This window comes from Helianthus annuus, chromosome 15, assembly GCF_002127325.2.
Source record: "Helianthus annuus cultivar XRQ/B chromosome 15, HanXRQr2.0-SUNRISE, whole genome shotgun sequence".
Taxonomy (NCBI): domain Eukaryota; kingdom Viridiplantae; phylum Streptophyta; class Magnoliopsida; order Asterales; family Asteraceae; genus Helianthus; species Helianthus annuus.
In genome coordinates this window covers 5,577,910-5,602,488 of record NC_035447.2, presented here as the reverse complement: position 1 = coordinate 5,602,488, position 24,579 = coordinate 5,577,910, and the positions used below count along the sequence as shown (strand labels likewise).

Genomic DNA, 24,579 nt, shown 5'->3' with positions numbered 1-24,579 from the left:
TGGGGTGGGTCCGCCCCTGGCCCCCGCTACCCTTTGATGCTCCGACGGTAATGTAAATTTTGGAAAAAAAATTGACGATTTTTCGATTTCGTTACCCTTTTTTTACATATTGCCCCTATAACGATTTTCTAATTCTGCCACTTCATTCGGTACCCCTACTCGATTGCCACTATCTGAGAACGCTCCGACCCCCTTATTACTAGAGATAATAAACATATACAATTACACATGCATGCATGTCAATGTTGACTTTGATAAACCTAATTTTTGTATGCTCCATCTTAAACAATGTTATGGCAAGTCACTATTCATATATTACATGTAAAAAACGAGTATCAAATACTAGACAACACTAATAAATTAAATTATATGGATCAGTGCCAATATTTGAGCCCACCTAAACCCTAACACATTTTTTAACGGAGCCAACATGTATTATCAAACCGTCTTAGAAACCAAACAATTCTTATAAACGAATCACATATTTCTCTCTTGTTATTTTCTTCATACTTATACTCATACTTATACGCAAGTCGGGTCCAAGGGGCAGAGCCCCTGGTGTGGATCTCACCGTTGGCACTAAAATCATGTTAAAAAACCATCAGAAGGTGCTTCGCATTTCCATAGTTGATGGAAAGTTACATGAGAATTGATTATCAATAGTAATTGATATTTAGTGGTAACTAATCATCGATCAATAGTAACTGTGATTATATACACTTATAATTATTGATGCGTAATTATAGTTCAATGTAAGTATATATAAACAAAAATAAACTAAGTATGATTATATGCAAGGATGTTATTCTCACAACTGAGGATGTTGTTTACATGGCGACGTCTTGCGTGACATTAGCTTAGTATATAGGTCATTATGTTCATCGTGTATTCGTCATAATAGAATTATTAGTATTATATGTGAGTTGAAAGAATTTGTGTTTACAAGAACTTAGGTGAACAAAGATATTATGAACGAACATAGTTCAAGGGCCCAAGCCCAAAGGACCATGCTAACATGTGGTTTATATACATGCTTAAATGTGTTATCAATCTCGTTATCAATCGAGTCATAGGGACCTACAATTTGTATCAAAGCAATCCGCTATTAATTGTGTGGTTCGAGATTGATTCGGCATAAAAACATGTTTTCTCACATTGAATATAAATACATTAGTAGTGGAAATTTCAAACGTTGTAAGTTGTGTATTATCTCTGACGGATCAAATGGTTAAGCTCAATATTTAATTAATAAATGGTAACTTACTTATCTATCTATATACTATATATAAGCATTTCCCATGTACAATATTGTAATTTTACTATGCGTATAAATTTCGAAGCATCATGTACAAGAAAGAACAAGCCAATTTAGAGGGGGCAAACTGGCACATTTCCAAAACTTTTAAGACGTCTCGGGGGTAATATAGTAATTTCATCCTACATTCATGTCACTAATCAATCTCACCACCGTATGTCCTTTCATCTACCTCCTAAATCCCTAAAGAACAGATGATCGGTCCATCCCTTCTTCATGAACCTTCAATCTCTCGTACGGTGAAGATTGTGGATGATAGCAACGCACATGGTCTAAACAGGATGAGTAATTTTACATCACTTCATTCCGATTTGACTCTGTTTTCTTCTTTCAAGTATCTGCACTGAAATCGAGTTTATACAAACTTCTTGATCCGTTTATCAGGTAAGAATTTGCTCAATTGAGTTATTTTCATTCGAGTTTTGCTATTTGTTTCATCGATTAATTCGTTTTGATTTGTGTATTGTGATTTTAGAATGCACACACTTTAACTTTGAATCATAATACTTTTGATTTGTAGGAATTAATAATATGAAAAAGTAATAATTGAGTTATATGCAGGATATCTCTCTTCTTCATGGTCTGGGAATCAAATTTGTTCTTGTTCCAAGGAAACATGTACAGATTGATAAGCTTTAAGCTGAAAATGGTTAGTTATTTTTGGATTAATGGGTAATTTTAAGTGTAGTTTAGTAAATAATGGTGTACTTTTGTTGAATATATGGTTAATTTGGTAACCAATTCAGGACGTGAACCAAAATACATTGGAAGATACAGAGTTACCGACGGGAAGAATCCGGTTGATGATCAAGGCAAAGTTGTCACCAGGGCCGTCTTTATGCGGCATCCGTGGACACGGAGAGAAAAGGCGGTTGCATTTCAATGTCAGTGTTGCAAGTGGTAATTTTCTTGTTGCCAAGGTAATCGTCTTTTTGTTTCTTGCAAATGTGCAACAAATGAAAAAATTGCTCAAGTTATAGTTTTTTGACAGGGAAGAGGAGTTGTCGAAGGCATTCATTATGAAGTAACGGGTGAAGTAAAGAAAGTTGATGTTCATCGCAAATGTGAGCGGCTGGATTTTGATTCTATTGTGATTTTAAGCAACCTTGGATATTCTAGCTCCGGAGGTGTACTGAATTGCAAGTATGCTATGTAGTTGTTAATAGGTATTTTTTGTTACTGTTTGCCGTGATCTAAACGAATATAAAAATAACAAGATTATCGTCGCTCCACCCAAGTTTTTTTACCCGAGTAATAAAAATAGGTTTTCGGTGACCCACAATTATGTTGGAGACATAGTTTTGATGCAAAATTTTTAATTATTAATTGATTTTTGTGGTAAATAATAATGCAGCATGTAGGAAGTTGCTACTGCTTGTGCGTTGGCGCTTGGAGCAGAGTAACTTATCTGCATTATCAATGGGCCAATTTTGGATGAATGGGGCCGGTTAATCAGATTTTTGACACTTGAAGATGCTGACATGTTAATACGTAGGCGAGCCAAGCAAAGCGAGATTGCAGGTCCGCTCTACTCTTCTGCTCCTACACACTGATCGAATAACAAGGATTCCATTTTCCGGTGCCGGTTTCGTCATTACAAGAGTGGTAGGGTTGTTTTCGGAGAGTAAAATCGTTACTCCGATTGTTTGGTTGTGATAAAAAAGATGCAAGGGCGGACTAGAGTTCAGGATAGGCGACGAAGCTTGGTGTTTGTGGTCTAATCGGAGGTAATGTATGGCAAGCGTTGGTGAATCACCCACTGACTTTTTACTTTTCGAATTGCAGGAATCCAGTCGCACCATAGGTACATCTTCAATGATCAGGCGGTTTCTGATCCCTTACGAAGCCCTTTTCTCAAACCGTGCACGTCGAAGTCCACTCAGTACAAATAGACGGAAGGAAAATCAACTTAGTCGCCACCACCGCTGCCAAGGTATACGATTTTCAATGTTTTTTAATAGGTTAATTGATTTCACTAATTACGTTTGTGGACATTAATTTTCGATTTAGTTCTTCAGATCCTGTAGATTTGAACTTCTCTAATCTAATGTTTAATTGTAGAAACCAGCAAGATGATTATATATTTGGGATGATTTTGTTTGATCTAGGAGGCTGAACGTTCAAGATCCTTAAGGTTTACATTCAAATTAAGTTCAGCTTCATATATTTTTATTAAGGATTGAAAACAGTTGGGTCGATTAGGATTCCGATATGCATTACGGAACTGGATTGACTCAGTGTAGATCTTGGGTTTGGGTTTTGGCTGAGTGTTGTGGATGCCTTGTTGACTCATCCGACTGTCTGCACCAGCACCATCATTCAGACCACCTGCACCGTCATCCGTACCGTCTACACCTGCACCGTCACCCGTACTGTCTGCACCAGCACCGTCATCCGTACCGTCTGCACCAGCACCGTCATCCGTACCGTCTGCACCAGCACCATCACCATAATCTAAACCGCCCGCACTGTCTGCACCAGCATTTCGGTTTGTGAGAATCTCGATACGTTAAATTTCGCTGAAAATAATTTATCCGGTGAGATACCAGTGAAGTTAGGAAGCTTGATGAAGTTGAAGTTTCTTAATCTGTCGTATAACGATCTTTCGGGTTCGATCCCGAACGGAAACATGTTTAAAACGATGAAGTTGGATATGTGGAGCCCTGTTTGGCAGAATTCGGGTTTAAAACAATATCTGCAATGGAAACAGGTATGAGGTCCTTTCTTACCTAAAAACCCGATTTTAATCACTTTTTTTTTTACTTTAATAGCACCAAACAAACATGATGTGTAATAGTCGAAACGGGTCAGTTTGATTGTGTAATTATTTTCTAAAATTATTTATTTTTAATAAAAAAATTAGTTCGTCTAATAGGATTACATACAATGAACGAGAAAAAAATAACCTGTTTCGACCCGTTGATGTCTAAAAACCATACAATGAACAGGTTTCGACACGTTTGACCCATGAACGAGAAAAAAAAACTCGTTTCGACCCGTTTATGTCTAAAAACTAAACAATGAATGAGTTTCGACCGTTTAGGTGAGTTTATGTCAAAAAGCTATACGATGAATGATTTTCGACCCGTTTGACCCGATAGAGAAAAAAAAAGAACCCGAATCAGCTCATTCGTAATAATCTATAAATCATTCAACTTTACAGATCTTGAAATCTTAAGTCTACATATTTATATGACAGGTGAATACAAGGGTCTCATGGATCATGACCTGAAAGATGATGTAATCGGCTTCGGGAGGTTGTTTTGGAGATTTTGACTGACGGAAGACGAAAAAATGGTGGAATAAACATTCGCAAAACACAAAAAAATGTTCGATTGAAATATTTCGATGTAATTATTAAAAGTTTAGTTGAATGATCCAACAATCACATTCCGAAGCCTCGGTAAGCGAAGTTCGACGACCCGTTCCCTTGAATCTCTCTGCTTTTAGTTTAGCATCGGCATACAGGTACCGATCTATAATCTTTAAGAATTTGAATAATTCTGCATTGCAAATAGCATTTTTTTATGGCATACAATGTTTGATACCTTTTTCTTTTTGGGAATAGGTTATGCATCAAGGAAACAAAAAGTTTTTATAATGTTCCTTCGATCTATTTGCTGCAACTTGTACATTGACATGGTTATTATCAATTTTTGTATGGAAAGAAGAAATTTGCCACAACGACAAGAGTTGTGACCATTGCTTTATAAGCATCCTCGCTCTTCCTGGTGTACTTGCATTGTTTAATGAAAAGACCGTTTACGTTCAGAAGCATCCAGATTTTTGCAGGCTCATACGTAGCATCAGGTGTAGATATTAAAGTTTTGACAAATCGAATTGATGAGCTTTCTGAGGTTTCTAGACACACTCGTATGATTGTTTTAGAACTTTGAACCATTGAGGCCGCTTGAGTTGAATATGGTCTATGTATCATAGAAGCATGACATTTTTTTATTACTACAATTTTTATAGGAGATAGGGTTAGTGTGTAAGTGTTGTAATTTGCGACAAAGATTTGCAGTAGACGTGTTGGATTATTTTCTTGAAAATTTTGGAATAACCTTTATTACTTGTGGTTCTCTTATGTATTCCATCCCTCTTCTTTTGTTATCTTATGAAAATAAACCCATATAGGTTTTGACTTTTAAGTGTCTTGAAGATACATGTACAGTGTTTATGTATAAAATTGTGTTAACATAGTTTTTAAGACTTTACATCCATTTTGATTGTAGTGGTTAAGATTAGGCGCATGACCACATAGCCAGTAAAACATACAATTGGTTGACGTCGCAACTCGCAAAGAAGATCAAGATCACAAATGGCTACCTTCATGGCCATGTTTCCTTACAAGAAACGCCACTGAAGATGAAGAATCCAACAAAAGTTTAAGTTCGAAACTGAAAATAACACAAGATGGCGCCATCGATATCCGAAATGAACAAGGCGGTGCTGGTGACGATTAACGGCGACGAGAAGTGGTTGGAGCTTGAGACACTTTTAAGAGCGTCTGCATATATTGGGGTGCCAACGGTTCGAGTATAATGTACAAGGCGGTGGACGGCTCGGAGTTTGCCATCCAGTGGATCAAGGAGAGTGGTTGGAGATATTCAGAAATCTAGGTAATGTGCTCCCGTCGCATCGCGCGGGCACCCCACTAGTTATTTCTAATGGATCAAATGGTTAAGCTCAATATTTAATTAATAAATGGTAAGTTACTTATTATTTCTAATGGATCAAATGGTTAAGCTCAATATTTTAATTAATAAATGGTTCAAGCATATAAAATTGGTAGAAATCCCTCTCAAATGTATCCAATTAGCTTAGTTTTGTATCCATTCCTCGGATAGAGGTTCCCAAAGCTTGTTTTCGGGTGTCCTCTTTAGGTGTTGTGGGGGGGGGGGGGGGGGCCCTGTAACAAGTGTTTTTGGAATATATTTACTGGGCACATGCTCATTTATCCAAAAAGAGAACTAGCACGACCATAAGGTTGAACCGATCTATATTTACCTGTGACACGTCTTTAGGGTTGAACCGATCTATATTCAAAATTATAAACAAACTATGTTTCAAGTCAACACGCACACGACCTGCAGTTGCCTTCTTTGGTTTGACCCGAGGTGTTTCTTCAACCAGCAAAGTTTCGAAATTTAAACTGTCACTGGATTCTTTCCCTTTAGGGTAGGTTAACCGTCTTTAAATGTGTATTCATACTAATATCAACACCTGTAACATGAGAAAAATAAATTGGTCAAAAATCAATCTAGATGACAGGATTTTGGGCTCATCTGAATTTGACTAGTGGTCCTAGGTATGAACATGCTAAATATTAAAAGCAAACACCTAAGTACAGAAATTTACGAGTTGTCTAAAAAAGAAAGTGCGAAAATTTCATTTTTTGCAACCTTTTTAATTAGATCAGTTATTATAGGTCGCTTCGGTTAAGGTAGGCTCACAAATAGCATATCAGTTTGGTTCCGTTAATCAATTATAACACATATCAAAACTGAAACCAAACACAAAATTTCGGTTTTTATAAAATGGCATAAGCGTCTGGGACAGAGGTAAGGCTTATCTTAGATTAATACACACATGATACATTGATCCAATCCGGTACGGTTTTCTATAAAAAGTTTGCTAAAAATGAACTGGTTTAGGCCGATCCGGATTTGACTTTCATTGTTTTTGTGCGATTCTAATTAAGCGACTAAGATTAATGGTTAATTAAAAACTTTAAAATGATTATCCAATTAGTATGGGTTATAATATATTTTTGTTATTTTAGATAGGATTGGTTATTAAAAGTGTACATTTTTATTGTATTTTAGTATAACAATAATTATGTTTAGCATGTTTATAATTATTAAAAAATACCGGTCATTTGGAAGCCATTCATTATAAGATCGTATATTTTAAAGATGATACGTAGATAACATGTTTTAATAAGCAACTATATATTTTTTACGTACCTTATTAATGTTGTCTTTGCATCAGTGTGATATATTCCTAATTCTACTCTATAATCTACTACGGGACTTGAAGCCTAAGTTTCTTAGGGATGGTCGTCATTTTTACACGCTTATCATATCAATAAACTTCCTATTCGTGTGTGAAGATTGTCTATGACGAGTGGGTGGTTGTTAATAAATTCCATATAAACTTTTTAGTATATATTTTATATAAACAAAATCGTGACACAAACTAAAATTCCACATACCACCTAGCCATAAGGGATAAACCATTTATGCATATTACATAGATTACATAGAATATTAATATTTCAATTATATATAAACTGTCACCGGATTCTTTCCCTTTAGGATAAGTTAACCGTCTTTAAATGTGTATTCATACTAATATCAACACCTGTATTATATATTGGTCAAAAAACAACTAGGTGACAGGATTTTTGGCTCATCTGAATTTGACTAGTGGTCCTAGGTATGAACATGCTAAATATTAAAAGCAAACACCAAAGTACAGAAATTTATGAGTTGTCTAAAAAAGAAAGTGCAAAAATTTCATTTTTTGCAACCCTTTCAATTAGATCAGTTATTATAGGTCGCTTCGGTTAAGGTAGGCTCACAAATAGCATATCAGTTTGGTTCCGTTAATCAATAATCAATTATAACACATATCAAAACTGAAACTGAACACAAAATTTCGGTTTTTATAAAATGGTATAACCGTTTGGAATAGAGGTAAGGCTTATCTATATAAAATCCAATCCGGTATGGTTTTCTTTTAAAAAGTTGGTTAAAACTGAACTGGTTTAGGCCGATCCGGATTTGACTTTCATTGGCTGGATTTGAACCGGTTTTAAACCTTTCCGGTTTGATTCAAAACCGGCTTTGTGCGATTCTAATTAAGCGAGTAAGATCAACGGTTAATTAAAAACTTTAAAATGATTATCCAATTATTATGGGTTATAATATATTTTTGTTATTTGAGATAGGATTGGTTATTAAAAGTGTACATTTTTTATTGTATTTTAGTATAACAATAATTATGTTTAGTGTGTTTATAATTATTAAAAAAATCTCTAAAACCGGTTATTTGGAAGCCATTCATTATAAAATCGTATATTTTATAGATGATACGTAGATAACATGTTTTAATAAGCAACTATATATATTTTAAAATCGTATATTTCAATTATATATAGTCTTTTGTTGACTTGTTCACACGCTTATGATTTATTGATTATATATTTTTATTGTTCAAGAAAATGATAAAATATTCATATTCATAAGTGAAACATTTGGGTTCTCATGCGTATGCGGCCCATAAATTCACTGAGAGAATGAGAGATGTTTACTTCCTCTGGTTATTAAACATTAAATATACAAAGGTGTTTATATGTAGGCCCAACCAAATTTGACCCATACCAACATATCTGTTTTGACCCATTAACAAAAAATAAACTTTATATATTTAGTCAAACAGGTTTTAAAGTCATCCAAACTGTATTCAATAAATAAAACCTCATAATATACTTAATATTTAATAAAAATGGACAAAAAGGTGTATGTAGGTTGGCCCGGCCCGACCCGTGATAAAAACGGGTTTTTCACGAGTGCCAATTATGACACAATTACTTATGAATGGTTTAGTCAAACAGGTTAAAAAGTCATCTCTAACACGAGTTTACGCTCAACTCTAAAATGGTTTCATGATGAGTGCCAATTGCGACACATTTACTTATGAATGAATCATTTCAGTTTGTGTTGATCTCTTAAGGGCTTAAGAAAGGAAAATGTCGAATAAATTGATAATGATCCAGGTTGTATTTTAATGCATAAAACCTTCTAAAACTTTTTTACCGAAAGAACATTAATATAGAAATAACATATTTTCATGTTCATATTTGACACACTACTTATTTTAAAATATTAAAGAACTTTTTGGACAAAAATTGCTTTGAGTCATCAACCTAACTCCTTCCATATAGATTACATGCTTAAACATGTTACACAACTTATATGATTAGTCCATATTGTCACCTCTATTAGCACATGTTACACAACTTCCATAGATGAGTAAGTTAGTCTATAATTTGGTTTCAGGTAGAGATGCACAAAATGCCCGGTTTGACTTAATCGGGTTGGTCAAAGAAGATAAGGTTGATTCATTTACGGTTTTTAAGTCAAAAACAAGATAATGTGGTAGCGGTTGAACGGTATCTAATCTAGTAGTAGAATAGAGGACCACAAACAAAACGAGAGAACAAAAGAAAGGTATTAAGAAAGGCCATTTTGTTTGTACCCAACTTGGCATCTCCTCCCACTATACCAACAAAGGGTCAAGTTGTCTTTTGAAGGTTTTGAAGGTATTTTAACATTGCCCCAAAACAAAATCACCCCCCCCCCCCCCCCAAAAAAAAAAAAAATGAATAAATAAATAAAAGAATAGTATTCTGTATCTATAGTTTGTTAAGAATTTGTAACCAGTAGTCATATAGTCATATTATACGAGATTCTTAGGTTGATCTTATTTTCTAAAATGTAGATGTTGCCAAACTTACTGTATTTACTTGTGTATTTATTTATTAATATTGATATATTGATTTAAAACATAGCAAGAAACAAAAAACAAAAGTGTTACCAACATAAAGTTGCATAAAGTAAATGAACTGTTTGTGCTTCTAGCATATATGCTTTTGTGACAAAAACCCGGATTTTTGTTTTATTTGCATATTGTTCTATATTTTGGTGTATATGCAACCTCTTGCAAAAGAATCCGAACATATTCTACTCAAATTGCTTCCATTGCCACTAACTATTACTCAAGGCAGCCTGAACTCACATACCATGTGCCCCAACATAAAATTTATTGGTGCTATTGGTTTAGCTTCTACCCACTATGTTAAATAATATATGGTTCCCCATCGTTGACGGAACCAAAATCACTTTAACAGGAGTTCGTCATAAGGCAATCTTCTCTGCACGCTATAGCTAGAGGGTCCAAATTATTTTCATACTAGAAAAAACGCATATTTTATATAGAAACATCGAGGGAGACCTCTGGTTCCGCCCATGTGCCCCCAACCCCGAGACATTGCCTTGGATTTCTAGAAAAAAAAAACATTTCTCTTGCCATCAAAACAAAAATAACATATATAAAGCATATTTTATATGTCTACTAAACAAATATGTAAATGCATGAGAATATGGAAACTACATGAACAACCATCTTGTGTTAAGGTCCACCATTGAATTCTATTGGGTTGTTGTAGGGTTGATATCTTATAGTGTATGAATGAATGAACTCAAATGTAAGGAATCAAAATAGCTTTTCACTTTAGCTAATCTACACGTGATGCTATGCAGAGAGTTTCTCTACCAATCAACTAACTAAAAAACCTCCTTAAAACAAATGCTTAAAAGTGAGGTTGAGTGTGAGCCAAGGCATATTGCATTTATAACCTATGGCTAGAAAAAGTCACGCACCGTATTTTTATTGTGAGATATCATAAAAGTAGGGTAAAGTTATCCTATATAAAGTGTCCTAAATTTAAGAAGTGTACAAATACACAATAAATCGAGAAATATAACACAATGCTGGAAAATATAACACAATATCGAGAAAAAAAGATACAACGAGTTGCAAAAAACACAAAATGCTAAATAAAAAGACGCGATAATTAATATAAACAAAAATTATAAAATCTACAAGCTATAAATCCAAAAATGAAAACCTAAAATATCATATCGTAGAGTTCGATAAGACGGATCGAATACCTCTTAAATGAGATCAATCAGAGTCCGTTTGATGCCATCTTTACGACTTCTTATTTTTAGAAGACTTTGTAATTGATTCTAACAAAAACAAAAAGAAAACTAAGTTATATGTATATTAATGGAAGGAAATTATAAATTTATATGTTTATTATCTATTGTAAGTTTTATATCATAGAGAAATAATAGAATTAAAGAAAGTCGCAGTTATTTGACACAGGGGGCGGAGGTATAGTATAGGTAGGGGTATCACGGGCTACGTCTTAACTCGTCTTCGTAGTGTATTTTTTTGATTTTATATAAAACATACCTCTGAACAAATACGGGGATACCCCTAAAAAATAGGATACTTTAATTTATTAAAATTACAAATTTTTATAAGCACAAACATTTTATAACACCAAACTTGAAAAATAATTAAACTCAAATTAAGTATAATATCATTGAAAGAGGCCCAATAGTTAAACATAGCCCAAGCCCCAAAACAAATTAAATATCCTTTTGTTTTGTGTATTGCAGCAACGTAAGAAACAGAACGTCACAGGATTTGCGATCATCCTGGATTCCCTGCTACTCGTCCATGCTGATGCGCCGTTGACCGGCATTGAGCTGCGTTTTGGTGAGTGTTTCTTGTCCTTTAATTTATTGTTTGTGGTTAATATTTGTGTAGTATTGTTGTTTGTAGATTTGTTAGGGTTTAGTGTTTAGATAAATTAAATTTTACAAAATTTATAGTTTCACAAATCTTTTAGGTACCTGTTTTACTTTATTTATTATCGTTTTTTATTATTGTATGATTGCATTGTTAAAATTTTTTTTCTTGAGATACCCCTAAATTAATGGGCCAGCTCCGCCACTTATTGACACATCGAAAAATCTCACCTCATTCTGTCCATAACATAGATACATGGTGATACGAAATGTTAGCCTCAAATACTACCAATACGTTTTGGGCACATTGAGTGGGAATCTAGCAACGTGTCACCTACTAGGAAGTTTTCACTCGCGTAACCAACACAAGTAAGCAAATTAACGGTGAGCAAAAGTGGAAAATATTGCTTGGTGCGAGATGCTAAATGTTACAAATTGATTGAAATCCACTCATAAATTATTTCAATGATGGGATAAATCTCATGGAAGACGACGAGACCCAAAAAGGGCACTTATGATGTCATCTTTCCACTAACATAAGTGATATTTAACCATAAGGAACGCTCAAACTCAATTCTAACAACGTGTTTTGGACGTATTAATTATAGATGAAAGGAAAACTTTCTACGGTTAAGCATGCCTAGTGGGAGCAATTCATGATGAACGGCCTCCAAGAAGTTTTCACTTAGGTAACCAAAAACAATTTTGTAAACTCTTCATAGGCAAAACATACAATATTGGTTGGTATATGGTGTGAGATGTTATAGGGTAGACTTTGAACGAAGTTAAAAGTGTCATGAATATATAAAATAGATGTTAAGCAATTAGTATCAAAATAAAACAATACACATACTTAAAGATGAAATTAGTTGAGGGCTTCTTGATACAAAACGACGATGAGAACAAGAATGTAAGAGAAAACATATTTGCTAAAGTTTGAAGAAACCTAATATTATTGTACTGAAAGTGTTAAAAATATTCCTCATCATAAGATTGTAAATGTTTTTTAGTTAAAGTATTAAACTAGAGTTCAAGAATGTTTTTTAGTTATAGGGTAGACTTTGAACGAAGTTAAAAGTGTCATGAATATATAAAATAGATGTTAAGCAATTAGTATCAAAATAAAACAATACACATACTTAAAGATGAAATTGGTTGAAGGCTTCTTGATACAAAACGACGATGAGAACAAGAATGTAAGAGAAAACATATTTGCTAAAGTTTGAAGAAACCTAATATTATTGTACTGAAAGTGTTAAAAATATTCCTCATCATAAGATTGTAAATGTTTTTTAGTTAAAGTATTAAACTAGAGTTCACTGATAAGTTGTAGGTTTTTGGGTTTTTAGTTTAAATGTTTTCAGATGAAACTTTTAATAGCTTCTATAATGGTTTTAGTCATGTCCCAAGTCACAAAGTAGCCTCTCATGAAAGAAGATGAAGCCGGACTTGTAGGAAATGGGTCACAATATTAATAAAATTATATAAATAAACATACTAAAGATACTCTTTATACATTTTGAACATATCTTAACCAAATAATTTAGATACGACAACACATGTAAACAAATTGATTCAAATCATAGTCTTTAACAAAAGTATGAATCGTATCTTCTTGTACGATCCTTTGTGTAGTCTTTAACAAGATCTTCGTGTTGTCTCCCTTGCTGCAAGAAAGAACAAACGGGTGTTGACGTTTGTGGCAGATGCACATGTTCAACACGTTTCCCTTAAAACAGATTTCGCGCCTCTACTAAAAACGATGTGTCTATCTCCCTTGGTACAACAACCGAAGTAGTCTGTATTGCCGGAAATGGCCACGCGCTTGAGGTTACACCGGATAAAATTACAGTGTTAGAGCTTGTGGAAAATAAGGATACGGATGTGAAGTAATCTAGTAGAGAAAACTTATCTCTCTAAGTACCCAACACATGGGCCTTCAAGTATCTCTAAGAGCGCTTTTATCTCTATTACTATGTATCTTCTCATGTCCCAAATGAGTCACTAAAGTATACTATTTAAACAAGATCCATAGGTGGATGAAGAGTCTTATTTAACTAGAAAGTTAAATAGAGACTTAAATATAGACATAAAGACTCTAATCAAGTGACATAAAGCTGTAATTTAAAAACATAAAAAACTCTACTAAAAAGTTTATTCTTTAATTCACCACACGAAGAGTTCAACTTAATAATTTCACCAATATAAATCTTCATTCACGTTTCCAAATTTCCAACAATCCCCCACATGAATGGAGATCGCTCAAAACACACTTAATTTCCAATGGGACCTCGACAATTGAGTATTGCCGGATAAGTAGGTTTCCTTTGAACTTTCCGTTGTGAAGCATACTTAGCCTCCTAGCGGTTTGTAGACACAATGTCCTTGAACAAACCCTCATTTGTGTGGACGACAATACACTTCACATAATAATCTTGTTAGTCGAGTCATCCCCTCATATTGGTGTCCAGTAATGGTCGTGGAACACTTTCCTTGTTCTGTGAGAGCTCTAGGAATTGTGCCCCCATTTCCATTCGAAGCGACTTCACTTCTCTCTAACATATGTAATTCTTCTTAAATCATTAAAAGCATTGTGGTTACCATGATTTACCCAAACCATTTACCACATATTATGCTTATCCTCACACTTTGTCATTGAATGTCATAGGAATGGACTAGGACACATTTAAACACCCCTTTATACTTTGGGGGGTATATATATAACCATGTATACAAGCTTATACATATTAGTTATGCCCCTACAGTGACCAACCCTTAGGCATATGAATTAGTTGTCCTATTGAACTTAGGTATTGGGATTTCCGAACAACTAAGTTAGGTTTCCTTCACACGCCCTTTTTTCTATCACATCCCAACCTGTGGCGGATTATCGATTGGGCCGTGATGATTGTCCAATGCTTATGACACTATTTAATGTTTCAAAATTAATTATGTCACTTTATTAAATTGTCACACCAAAACATATAAAGTTCAAATATTTCAACATAGTAAAAAAGAAATACATATGAAATTCCGTTATTAACTTCTAAGGTAGTCCTATGTGACTTCAATCCATGCATCATCAAACTTCATTCCATGTGGTCATGCAATTCATGTGTTAATTGAATAATCACTAAACAAATAAACAACAGATAATAAAATAAAATCACCAATACGTGCGTGAGTCTCAACCCCCGAGGAGGGAGACTGAATGAAGGCGATACCTATAGCCATGGATAAATGGCGAGCCAACGGATCCATTATATGCTAGCTTGAATTAACCATCACATATAAACCAAATAAACAAGTAACACATAGCACATGCACAATGAATTTGCATGCTTGGTAATTGAATAAAATGACTATGAGATTTACGTGACACATTGATACACCCCAAAATGTTAAGGGGAAAAGATCTACTCAATATTTGCGAAGATATTCCACAAGCGATACCGCACGAGAGAATGAATAATCCAAACTACAAAATTACCCTAAAATATATAAATAACAATATTCTAAATAAACAGAATGATAAAAACGAGACTCAGAATCCGGGTTCTTTTATTTGAGGACTTTTGTGTAAATCAATACTTGATGTATAATTTCCAAATCTAAAAATATATAAAGGGTAATTGGATTCTATCACCCTCAACTATTGGATATTGGCCACTGTGTTGGTGCATATGTCTGTCGACTTCGTCTTGTATCGAGTCGTGTAATAGATTAGATAAACCAAGACGCGCAATTCGAGAAAAACGGGAAACTAAGCAGAACCAGCAGGTTCACACGAAGTGGCCAGTTCGTGCGAACTGGCATATGCTGGTTTGTGCGAAGTGGTTCTCCTATAAATAGGTGTCTTGAGTTTTTCATTTGGAACGGGGACAACTTTGTGATTCCGGTAGCGATGCTCTACCGAAGTGTCTCCAGACCGTGTAAAGCTATCAAATCAATACAAGAGACAGTTAATCTACTTCTAAGTGTATATCAAGCTGAATGAAGATCAAATCAATGAATTCCGCCTCTGATTTGGTCAAGAACTCTTCTGATCGACTCATTTAGATCGATTCACCCATCCTACAAGTGGTATCAGAGCTCAGGAGGAAGAGTTCTTTCCATTTCAGCTTGTTTTCAAGGATAAACTATGATTTCTACTCACTTCTACTCATTTTCTACACATTTTCTTCAAAATTTCAACGAATCTACGGTTAAAATGATCTGATTTTCACATACAACACGTAAAACACTGTTTTAATCAATCCTTGAATAAATTAGAACTTAATTCGACCTAAAACTGGATCAATTTTGACAAAATGATGAACTTTTGAACCAAATCGTGCGAAGAACGCACCGGATCGTGTGAAATTCATTCAGGTCGTGTGAGATTTTAATCAGATCGCACGAGTTGATTCATCCAGCTCGCACGAAGTGTATCAGGTTGCTTGAAATCATCTTCAGGTCGTACGGAGTGATCAGACCGTTTGAAGTGTTACCCAGTTCGCACGGGTTGATCTCCAGTTCGTTTGAAAGGTTGTTCAGGTCGCACGGGGTGTTCCAGATCGCACCAAATCCAGTTCGTGTGAGATATAGTCAGTTCGTACCAATTCAGGTCGTGTGGGGTGAACTATAAACTACCAGATCGTTTGAAACTTTGACCAGTTCGTTTGAAACTTCTGAATTTGAAATTTTTTCGCACCGAAACATGGAAAACGAATTCTACAACGCATTTGCTACTCCAATCACTATGGCTCGAACGTGAACTTAGAGAATGAAACGGGCACCATGCAAAAACTGCCTAAGCTCATGAATATCGAGGAGTATAACGGATGGGAGGAACGTTTTGTAAATTGGGTTCAAGCAAATCATTTAGATGCATGGGAATGTGTTGAACAATGATATGTTAGACCAATTGATGAATACGAAGAGGTTGTTGCTATCAAAGATTTAGATGATGATGAGAAAAAGAAATACAAAAGTGAAAAGATGATGATCAGTATTTTGCAACAAGCTATTAAGGAAGACATCTTGATTTTATTGCAACACAACGGAAGTGCATACTCAATGTGGAAAGCACTAAAAACGAAGTTTGTTGGAAGTCAAGACATGATCAAGAACAAAAAATCGCTTTTGAAGAAAGAATGTGATCTATTTCGTGGATTAAAAACTGAAAACACCAAGCAGATTATAGATAGATATTGCAATTTGGTGGTTAACATGAAGCGATTGGATATCAAGAAAGATAGAGAAGAATGGGTTGAAAAATTGGCCGATGCATTGCCACAAGATGTTTGGGGCACGTATCTTATGATGTTGAAGAATAATGATGATTTTGCAAATCTATCGTTGAGTAAGTTTATTGAAAAACTCGAAGTTCAAGAGATGGAACAACGGAAGATGGCGAAAATGAAGGACTTTAATGGTGAACAAGACATTGGTCTGTATTACAAAGGAGGTATGAGTGATAAGACCAACATTGAACCGAAGATCGAAGCAACATTTAATGCAAAAAATTCTTCTGGAGGGTCATCTCAAGGATCAAACAATAATAAAGGATTCTCTTCATATTCATCATTCGATCCAAATTTTTCAGCAACCAATACTAAACCGCAAAGTTCATACAACAGTAATGGCCAAGTACTACAATGCAACATTGCGTTACATCTTCAGAATGGTCAGAATTTTTCAGAAGAGGTTGCTAAAGGTCATATGTCTTTGTTGGTGACTATATTAGAATCACATGAGAGTTTAGTTGCTGGACGAATCGGTAATCCGATGCTCACCAAAGAAGATTATGATCAGATTGATGCAGAGGAGATGGAATTAATGGATATAAAGTGGTGTATGGCTAGTGTGTTGAGAAGAGCTGAGAAGTTTAAACAGATCACTGGAAGAGATGATTTCCGTGATGCTGGAACTTCACCTTTAGGTTTTGATAAATCTAAAGTTACTTGTTTTCGTTGCAGGGAAAAAGGGCACTTTAAGCGAGAATGCACAAATCGCGAAGCAAGTGGAGCTCAAAATCCATTCGGCAACAATGATTATCATCGAAAATCATTTTATCATCAAATTGCCCAATAGCCGCATCAACAACAATCATCACAAACTTCACATGCTAGGAAGGAGATCGAAGAGCCATCAAAGAGAGCTTGTTATGGTCTGATAGATCAAGATGATGAGAGAATTCCAGAAGGCTTTAATTGGGATGATTATGATCCTAACAGACCTTCAAATACTAAAGCATTTGTTGCTCAAATCTTTGAAGATTCAATTGATGAAGAAGAAATGGCGTATGCTTGTTACGAATCTCAGCAATTCAGTCCTACAAAGAATGAAGAAGAATCAGTTTCAACAAAAAAGGCTTCAGAAAAGGCTCCAATCTTTGATCAATCATCAGATGAAGAAAGCGATGATGACAGTGAAGAAATTCGAAAACTTGAATTTTATAAAAGAGAATTTTCACTTGAAAGATATAATTTGTATTTTGCAGGTAAAATGGAAGAGATCAAAGAAAGGAAAGCTGCGAAAAAGAAGAATCATAAGGCAACAACTGTTGAAGATAATGTCAAAGCTGATGAAAATGTTCAAGTAGTGAAGAAGAAGGTTAAAGAAAGTCCAGCTATCAAGATTGTAAAGGAAGCTGATACTAAAAAGATGGCTGAGAAGTGTTTAAACTGTGATACTGTGAAAAGGCACAACAACAAATTGATTCATAACATGAACAGACTGAAAGAATCTTCTGATGTCTTAAACAAAGCTATGAATCAATATAACAAGTCAAGCAGTGAACAAGCGATAGCTATGAAGACACTCAATGGAGCGTTCATGACAAAGTAGAAAATCATCAATCAGTACATTGAGAAATGTGCTGAACTTGAGCAAAAGTTGGAAACTCAGAGGACAGAAACTGAGAGGGTAAATAGGTTATCGAAAAGTTATTCATGTGCTTCTTATGTGATTGACAGGATTTACCTTACAGTTGAAGGCATGAAAGCGTTTGAAGAGGAGAAACCTGAAGTAAAGGATACTGGTAAGAAACATTGTGTCGATTATACAAAGTGTCCACCTCCGCTTGAAGAAGGATATTCTCCACGAAATCCTAATTCAGAAAGAGTAAAAAAGGCAACCAATTTAAAGTGGGAATCTGAACCTTCAGATGGATTTCAAGATAATATTGATTTCACATTCACTGCATCTGACACTGATCATGAGTCCGAGTTAATTAAGAAAGTTGTCGATCAGGTGTTGGATAAAGATGAAAAGGAGGAGTGAGAGTCAAAGTCAAAGTCTGAGACTTCAAGTCCAACAGTTGAAAAGGGCAAAAGGGTTTACAATAAAGATTTTCTGTCAAAAAATAATTTGAATGACGAAACATTCAAAGTAGCATATACTTTGAATGATTCCGACAAATTATATTCTGATGAAGAATTTCCAATAAGAGGTGTTAAAACTGAAATGATAAACAAGGTTTTCAAATTAACGGAAGTTAATATTTCTAAAATAAAAGATGTAAATCTTACTGAAAAACCTAAAAAGTACACCTCAAGAGTTCAACAAAAACTGAACAAGAAAAAGGGTTACAGTTCTGGTTCGGGTTATCGAAAGAAACCAAACGATAACAGTAATTTCAAAAAGAAAGGATTAGGTTTTATTCCACCAGAAAATCATAAAAATGAGAAAATTTACAAACCAAAAACTAAATTTGTTTCAGGAGCAAGTTCGGAAGAAGAAGAAGAAAAGAGCTCATTCTTGAAGCAATCAAACAAAGAATTCCTTGCTAAGAAGAAGTAAGAGGGAATGAAGGATGATGTTGCTCAGAAAAAGGAGACGAGAACATGTTACCGATGCGAAAAAGTTAGCCACATTGTCTGGAACTGTCCTAAGGCAACTCAAACAAAACAGGGAGTCTCTGAAAAACTGAAAGAAAAGTTGATTGATAATGAACCACCAACCAAACAATTTAAAGTGTTCAAAATTCAAAATTTGAGGTTGGTGAGAGTTCAAAAAGTTTTTACAAAAGAAAAATGAAGCTTAACAACCAAAAGTGGGTTGTTAAGAAATCAGATGTTAGTTCTGGCGATGAATCTGACTCGTCAAAGTCAGAGGAGCCACAAGTTGAGCTAAAAAAGGACAATTCCGTTCCGCCAATGGATGATGTCAACTTTCCACCATTGCGGACTGAAAATTTTAAACAAAAAATTGGAAAAATAGAGATTTCGAATCAATTTTATTCTGAAAAAGAAAGAATTTGATGTCGAAAAAGCCTTTAACCCTAGAGTTCTAAATATTTTTGGAAAAATGGTTGACGGGAAGGTCAAGGGGTAAAGGAATACTATGAAAAGAAGAAGAAAGGAAAGAAACCGAGAAATGAGGACTCGGAATCTCCCAAGGACCGTCAGGCTTGGGAGAATCTCTTTAACTAGAAAATCCTGACTTGCCGGAACTCCCAGGTTGGTAATTGGGGAGTAGGAATCGGCATCTTTCTTGAGAAATTCACAACTGTGAAATTTCGTCTTACAAGTGGTATTGTTGATAAGAACTTACAAGTGTCGTATTTCTTGAAAAATGTTTTTGTGAAAAAGCCTACAAGTGTTAAATTTTTACAAGTGGTTAAATAAAAGGAAAAGTGATCTTACAAGTGGTTAATCAAGGTCATTAATTTGAACTTGATGTAGCTTTCATACAAGTGGTTGAAAGAACAAAGTGATGAATGAATCCCCAATACTACAAGTGAAATCAACAAAACTAATTTTCCGGGAAAAACATTTTGATTAAAACAAACTTAAGTGTTTTGAAATCATAATGGGAAAATAGTTTGTTGTCAGGGGGAGTTCTGATTGTTTACGCCAAGAGGATGGCGAATTGAAGCAATTCACACCAGTTTGTCATTTTATTTGTACAGTTTATTTGAAAATAAATGCAATAGTTTCAAATTTTCTTTGAAAATCAAAAATTGAAACATATTTTTGATTTTAGGGAGAGTAAATAAATTTTAGAAATTTTGAAAATTTGAAAAATCCAAAAACATGATAAAATCTAAAAAGCCAAAAACATTGAAAAACCAAAAATGAGTTTTATTGTGAAAAAGAGGAAATGATAGTACATCAGTGGACTATCACAACATGCTAAAGAAATGGAAAGTCAAAATGTTTTTAAACAAGTCTCACTGATGATGTGCCAGTAGACTTCGCACGACTAGTAGATTGAATTTGAGATATAAACCTAAATATCAATACTTACTTATCTCGTGGGGAACATCTCTCGGATATATGGGTAACCCCCGAAATCTTGTTTGAGAGATTGCCTGATTCTGAGATACTATGTCTTTATACTGTTTGATATCTGGGGTATTATATTTAGTCTTTTGATATTGCGGAAGCAATGGCCTAGACTTCGTATAATACTTTATGCGCTTTAAAAGCTTACCCTCTGCATAAAAATTGAAAAATATCGAAAGATATGAATCAATTGCAGTTGAAGAAAAGATTCTCTAAAGGGAACACACCTAAAGTCGAGCCTTCATCTCTTTGACTGAACGGAAGTTCATACCTGAGCTCTCAAGGTCTCGCACTAACCTCGAATACAGATATCATATTGGTATACTCACCTGTAAGACTGAATCTAGAGAATTTTGATACAGGAGTATATTCTGATGTAACACCCAAAAAATGTAAATCTTTTATTTTAAATAAAAGATCGGTAAATAAATAAGTGAACTAACTAGGATTAAAAATAACCTAGTTAGATAAAAGTCTTGTAGTGACTTATAAGTGGGTTAAAAACACTAAAAATATAAACCAAATGATAGTTAAGGGACCTAAGTTGTTGAAATGGAAACTTGAATGATTAAAACAAAATTAATCACACCAAACACACACTTAGGTGTGTGTCTGGTCGATCTCAACAACAGGGCGACACAAGGGTTCCCTCACAAACCCTAGTTCATGCTAAATCTCACAAATTGAAGGTCAAGATCAATTCTAAATCAAAATCCGAGCACGAAATGGTGATCTCCATTGAAAAGGAGTCATAAGGTATGTGAATTTTATGGGAAATCTCTAGTTGAATTTCTGAATGAACTTAGAGAATTCAAAAATTGTTGATGCATGTATGAGATATTGATGAAATAGGAACAATATAGTGTCTAGGAGTAAACCCTAGACAAGTATATGTTGAAATCATGCTTAATTCTAGTAAATTCCATGAACACCAATGAAGGTGATTAGTGGGTTTTGTGAAACTTGATAAACACTAGGATTTTGATTGTTGTTCTAGTGTAATCTGATATTTATGAAGTGATTTCAGATTTATTGAGGTTAACATTTATATAAAATAGTTCGATTGATGTTAATTTTGGCTATATAACAAGTTATGAACTTGATAATGAACCATGTAAAATAATGCCCTTTAGGTGTTTGTTGAAATTCCTAAAAGAAGGCTAAATATAGAAAATTATGAATAAAAACGCATATTAGAATGATGATATGAATTATGCGTAATATGTTGTGAAAGGAGTTCTAAACAATATATGGTTGAACTCTATAGGCAAGGAATCCGGATCCTCAAGCGGACAAGCCGGTGGAGACACGCGTTGAAAGGAGCGCTCTAAAGGTACGTAACTACGGTTTCGTTACGTTATGCTCAATTATGTATTTCGTTAGTAGACTTTAAAATTAGTATAATATATGAAGTTGGTATTTATTTGAAGTGACGAAGATCGCTAGATAAATAAACGGGTCAAATATTGGTTAGAGTAAGTTTGGTGTGTTGTAAAATGGTGGTTTCGGTTAAACAACCAAACGGGTCGAACAATGGTCGAATTTGTAGTGTTGAAGTGACTAAAAGGTCACTCATTAAAAATTGAGTTATAAAAGCGTAAGCCATGGAACGGACGAGATACGCTAAGGTTGACAAGCTCGGGAATGGGTAATTATGGTTAGAAACTAACGTTGATGAATTATGCAAGTATGTAACTTGTTTGGTTACATTATGCAAATTAGATATTGTAATCATTCAAAGTTGTGTTTTAGAATAAAGATTGGTATTAGTTGAAGTGACAATGTTCACTACTTGATTTAATGAGTTAAAATTAGATTAGAAAGTGTTTGGTAGTCATTAGAAATGGAGGATTCCATAAATGAGTCAAACGGGTCGAATAATTGTTTAGTAAGTAGGAAAAGTGTGTTTCGAATAGCATTTGACAATGACGGACTACAAGGGCGTGAAACCATAGATTTGGTAATGAAACGCCAATGATCATAAGCCCCGGATGTTGGGTAAATACGTCATGCGGACATAAAAAAATTTGTTAGTGGTTAAGTTAACGCAAAAGCAAAACGGGTCAAATAAATACATAAGGCATTTATAGAATTTCTACCCGTGCATCTAAATTTTGATATAATAATCTTGATAGATGCATTGGTAATTTAATTACGGACGCGTAGGAAAAAGAATCGGCTAAAACGGATATGTAAATAAAAAGTTATGAAGAATTAAGCGAAAAAAAAATATAAGAAGGCTGAGCTGGGCGAACCGTGGGTCACGGTCCTGAACCGTGACTCACAGTCTGGCAATACTGTTTGGAGCTGGGCGAACCGTGGGTCACGGTCCTGAACCGTGACTCACAGTCTAGCAATTCTGTTTTGAGCTGGGTGAACCGTAGGCCACGGTTCTGAACCGTAGCTCACAGTTTGGCAGTAATTTGTTTGTTTTTCATTATTTAAGTAATAGAACTCGTTTTTACTTAATATTAAGATGTCAAAACTAACGATTAATGTGGTTTTGACCATAGGTGATGCTCATTTGTTGTGGATGTTGATCAAGCAATGGAATCAAGAACCGAACACAAGTTTTGAATGCTTCCGCACTAATCTAATCTAGTTTAAAACATGTTGTTTTGTAAACACTTCTAAACGTTGAATATTTTAATCTAGTTAGTTGACTATGTTTAAATGCTATAATGAAGTACATCTTAGTTTATTAACTAAGTTTTTGTTAGCTATGTATTTCGTTTTAAAAAGCCCGCTACTTTATGATTATAAAATGAAACTATAAGATGAGTGTTACATCTGAGGTGGGACACACGAATAAGTTTAAGTCTTTAAAACACTAATTCGTATCTTAAATCGATTGAAACTTGTGTAGAGGTTTAAGTGGACAACAACACTGACAATCTGAAGTGAATTTGTTTAAAACTTAAAGTCTAAAAAGGTTAATGGTGTTAGTGATTTGTCTCAAAAACTGATATGATCCTCTTACACAAACTCACAAAAATATTGTCTGTAAATATTTCTTTACTGCTTTTCATTAAAGAAAAAAAAAATCCAAAAAGAATGTGTTTTAGCATAAAATTTTGAAAAATTCAAAAAGATTTTATGTCATCTTATTTTGGACAACTGATGTTGAAAAGCTGATTTTCAAAATTCCGAGTGCTAAACATGATGGACAATAGGGTTAGGAGAGTGTGCTTAATATGAAAAAATCTTTCAAAGCTTTTTACCTGGAGTTATAAGATATTATACAAGTGGTTCAGCAGTGATTAAAATTGTTAAATGATATCTACAAGTGGTTTCTAAAATTGTTAAATTTAAAAAAAAAATTGTGAAAAACTTACTTTTGGGTAGAGTTTATGCAGGTCTTTGAAAGAGCTAGGTTTCGATTCCTGAGCGTATGCAGATTAAAGCCAGATTTCAGATCTTGTTGCTACGGAAAGCCAGGAAACGTTCCTGAATCTGTGAAATCTGTAAAGCCAGGTTTTCGATCCTAAACATGTGAAAGCCTGTAGATAGAAGATTCCAGACTACGATCCCAGTTGCACTTAAGGGGGAGTTTGTTAGCACAGGGGGAGTCTGAAGACGTTAAAGCCAGGTATTGATCCTGGAA

The 24,579-nt window shown here is 34.5% G+C and overlaps 2 long non-coding RNA genes across 5 annotated transcripts; both read left to right on the top strand.

Annotated features, from left to right (window-relative positions):
- The first annotated feature begins 1,240 nt into the window (after positions 1-1,240).
- Positions 1,241-5,387, top strand: LOC110910277. Of its 4 annotated transcripts, none has more exons than XR_002575969.2 (10): positions 1,241-1,255; positions 1,341-1,699; positions 1,877-1,964; positions 2,062-2,235; positions 2,307-2,481; positions 2,670-2,836; positions 3,101-3,248; positions 3,377-4,025; positions 4,515-4,783; positions 4,884-5,387. It is a non-coding gene; the product is annotated as an uncharacterized LOC110910277 (long non-coding RNA). The 4 variants fall into 4 exon arrangements; XR_002575968.2 differs by having other exon boundaries at positions 2,670-3,248; positions 3,377-3,449; positions 3,518-4,025; XR_002575970.2 differs by having other exon boundaries at positions 2,307-2,458; positions 2,670-3,248.
- A 16,169-nt stretch (positions 5,388-21,556) lies between these two features.
- LOC118487344 lies at positions 21,557-23,694 on the top strand. The gene is made up of 3 exons (XR_004881453.1): positions 21,557-21,731; positions 22,243-22,308; positions 23,489-23,694. It is a non-coding gene; the product is annotated as an uncharacterized LOC118487344 (long non-coding RNA).
- The last annotated feature ends 885 nt before the right edge of the window (positions 23,695-24,579 follow it).